The following is a 4,352-nucleotide window of genomic DNA, read 5'->3' on the forward strand; positions in this document are numbered from 1 at the left end:
TGCACTCGAAGGGTAATATTGCACAGTAGGGTATTAGGGTAGGATATTGTATAGGGGTGAATTATTATTATAAGTTAAGAGTTCAAGATGGTGACAGCTCTGGGAAAGAAGCTGTCTCTGAGTCTGTTTGTTCTGGCTCTGATGCACCTGTAGCGCCTGCCCGATGGTAGCAGGTCGAACAGGTGGAAGCCAGGGTGGGTGCTGTCTTTGGTGATGCTTTTTGCTCTGTTGAGGCAACGGGAGTTGTGTAAATCCTTCAGGGAGGGGAGGGGACAGCCGATGATTTTTTGTGCAGACTTTATGACCCTCTGAATCGCCTGTTCGTCTGCTTCAGTGCAGCTGGCGTACCACACTGTTATCAATCAATCAATCAATCAATGTTTATTTATATAGCCCTAAATCACAAGTGTCTCAATTATGCAGTACGTCTGCAGGCTCTCAACAGCCGAGCAATATATATAAGTATACAGTGTTTCCCATAAACTACCAAGATACCTGTGGCGGTGGGGGCGTGGCTATGGGCGTGGTCAACATGACATCATCGAGTAATTTGCATAATTTACTACAATGATATGATTTTCTCCAAAAAGGCTAAAAAAATTTATACTTATTAATTAATAATAACAGTTTTGTTTTAAACGTCCATCCATTCATCAATTTTACAATATAATTACAACACTTTATGTACATATTTATATACAGATTTGAACAATAAGTTATTCACTGAAATATATTTATTAATTGTGGTTCTTACAAAAAATATATCTTATAAAATGTAAAAGCTAAAATGTCTCTTAAAGCTCTGCCCATTTAATTAGTGCATACTAAATAATTTAACTTTAGCCTACTACTACAGCCATATTATTTACCAGCAACATAAAGTGAAACAGAGGCAGAGGTGTCCTGCCACAGTCAGTAACAAATAAACAGAAAACAGTAGTGGTCAAATACAAATAAGGCAACAAGAGAAGTATCCTACACTTTTGTAAAGTAAATCTGAACAGCCTATATGGGCATCTACATCAACTATATGATTTGCCTGAGAAGCTGGACAGGACAATTTTTTTGTTATTTTTTTATTTTTTTAAATTTGTGGCGGACGTAATTCTTTCGTGGCGGGCCGCCACAAATAAATGAATGTGTGGGAAACACTGGTATATATAAAAATAGAAAGTTAGAATATATAATAGAAAATTAAAATAGAAACGAAAACATGAAAAACACTAGATAAAACAGAAACAGATACAAATAGAAATAAAAGCATGAAAGCACTGGATAAAACAGATAGGAAAGCAGTGTATTTAAAAACAAGAAGGCAGAGAAATTAGATAAAAGCTGTGCTAAAAAGGTGGTATATATCTGCAGCTTATAGTCCGGTGTGGCTAATAAATGGAAAAAAAACATTGTTTCCCTAGTGCAGGGGTCGGCAACCCGCGGCTCTAGAGCCGCATGCGGCTCTTTAGCGCCGCCCTAGTGGCTCTCTGAAGCTTTTTCAAAAATGTATGAAAAATGGAAAAAGATGAGGGGGAAAAAAATAAATTTTTTGTTTTAATATGGTTTCTGTAGGAGGACAAACATGACATTAACCTCCCTAATTGTTATAAAGCACACTGTTTGTATTAAACATGCTTCACTGATTCGAGTAATTGGCGAGCGCCGTTTTGTCCTACTAATTTTGGCGGTCCTTGAACTCACCTTAGTTTGTGTCCATGTATAACTTTCTCCGACTTTCTAGGACGTGTTTTATGCCACTTCTTTTTCTGTCTCATTTTGTCCACCACCCTTTTAACGTGCGTGAATGCACAAAGGTGAGTTTTGTTGATGTTATTGACTTGTGTGGAGTGCTAATCAGACATATTTGGTCACTGCATGACTGCAAGCTAATCAATGCTAACATGCTATTTAGGCAAGCTGTATGTACATATTGCATCATTATGCCTCGTTTGTAGCTATATTTGAGCTCATTTAGTTCCCTTTAAGTCATCTCAATTCAATGTATATCTCATGACACACTATCTGTATGTAATATGGCTTTTAATTTGTTGCGGCTCCAGACAGATTTGTTTTTGTATTTTTGCTCCAATATGGCTCTTTCAACATTTTGGGTTGCCGACCCCTGCCCTAGTGGGTGCAGCTTATATACAGCTCTATAGTCCGGAAAATTGATAATTTGCTTAGTCACGTACAACACAAAGCAAAGATGTGGATGTTTTGTTGTGATACCTTAGCACAGGGGTCACCAACGCGGTGCCCGCGGGCACCAGGTAGCCCGTAAGGACCAGATGAGTAGCCCGCTGGCCTGTTCTAAAAATAGCTCAAATAGCAGCACTTACCAGTGAGCTGCCTCTATTTTTTAAATTGTATTTATTTACTAGCAAGCTGATCTCGTTTTGCCCGACATTTTAATTCTAAGAGAGACAAAACTCAAATAGAATTTGAAAATCCAAGAAAATATTTTAAAGACTTGGTCTTTACTTGTTTAAATAATTTCATTATTTTTTTTACTTTGCTTCTTATTACTTTCAGAAAGACAATTTTAGAGAAAAAATACAACCTTAAAAATGATTTTAGGATTTTTAAACACATATACCTTTTTACCTTTTAGATTCCTTCCTCTTCTTTACTGACAATTTAAATCAATGTTCAAGTAAATTTATTTTTTTTATTGTAAAGAATAATAAATACATTTTAATTTAATTCTTCATTTTAGCTTCTGTTTTTTCGACGAAGAATATTTGTGAAATATTTCTTCAAACTTATTATGATTAAAATTCAAAAAAATTATTCTGGCAAATCTAGAAAATCTGTAAAATCAAATTTAAATCTTATTTCAAAGTCTTTTGAATTTCTTTTAAAATTTTTGTCCTGGAAAATCTAGAAGAAATAATGATTGGTCTTTGTTACAAAATATAGCTTGGTCCAATTTGTTATATATTCTAACAAAGTGCAGATTGGATTGTAACCTATTTAAAACATGTCATCAAAATTCTAAAATTAATCTTAATCAGGAAAAATTACTAATGATGTTGCATAAATTATTTTTTTTATTTTTTCAAAAAGATTCGAATTAGCTAGTTTTTCTCTTCTTTTTTTCGGTTGAATTTTGAATTTTAAAGAGTCGAAATTGAAGATAAACTATGTTTCAAAATTTAATTGTCATTTTTTTCGTGTTTTCTCCTCTTTTAAACCGTTCAATTAAGTGTAAATATCATTAATTATTAATAATAACATAGAGTTAAAGGTAAATTGAGCAAATTGGCTATTTCTGGCAATTTATTGAAGTGTGTATCAAACTGGCAGCCCTTCGCATTAATCACTACCCAAGAAGTAGCTCTTGGTTCAAAAAGGTTGGTGACCCCTGCCTTAGCATATACTGACCTATATTGGACTATCGTTATTTCACAAAATGTATCAAAGTGGCTATGATTGTTGTGTTTTTTGTAAACTATTCATCCTTCCAAGTCAAATTCCTTGTGATTTAAAACATATTCGGCCAAAACAAGCTGATTGTGATTCTGGTCCAGTGCTGGTCCTGAGCCAACGAGCAACAGGAAGGACATTCAGCGTCAAAACTATCCTCAATCGTCCGCTCCCCTGCCTCATTTGTCTCAAGTATCGCTGCCTCTTTTCTCATTCCTTCAAATTAAGTGTCTTTAGCCAGCAGTTGTCAGATAAAGTGTGTGCAGCCAGTCGCTGCCTTTCATCTTCCCACCACTACTACATCACACTAACTCAATCATCTGCGCCCAATTACACGCACTCACATGCACACACACACACACACACACACACATGCACACACACGCACACGCACATGCACGCACACGCACACGCACGCACCATCTCCAGTGCGGTGCCGTACTATACGGGATGTGATATCTGGCAAACGGGGGGAAGAAACCCCAGCCCAACATTATCATAGACAATAAGATGATGCCTTTTTAGTGTGGCCATTGAAATGAGGAAAGGCTGCTCTTGCTGGGAGGAAGCACACACGTCCTTATGGAATATGAAACTATATTACACATTTACATCAATGACTGTCAAGACAATATTCATGTGCACACATTTAAGGGCTGGGTTTTATACCGATAAAGTAGGGATTCTACACTTTTATTCACCAAGGAACACCTGAGAAAACACCATAATGACAACATTAAATACCTTTAAGTAGTCATTAAGTACCACCATAATGACAACATTAAATACCTTTAAGTAGTCATTAAGTACCACCATAATGACAACATTGAATACCTTTAAGTAGTCATTAAGTACCACCATAATGACAACATTAAAATACAGTAGTGTAGTAGACCTAAGTATTCATTAAGTACCACCATAATGACAACATT

This window comes from Entelurus aequoreus, linkage group LG01, assembly GCF_033978785.1.
Source record: "Entelurus aequoreus isolate RoL-2023_Sb linkage group LG01, RoL_Eaeq_v1.1, whole genome shotgun sequence".
Taxonomy (NCBI): domain Eukaryota; kingdom Metazoa; phylum Chordata; class Actinopteri; order Syngnathiformes; family Syngnathidae; genus Entelurus; species Entelurus aequoreus.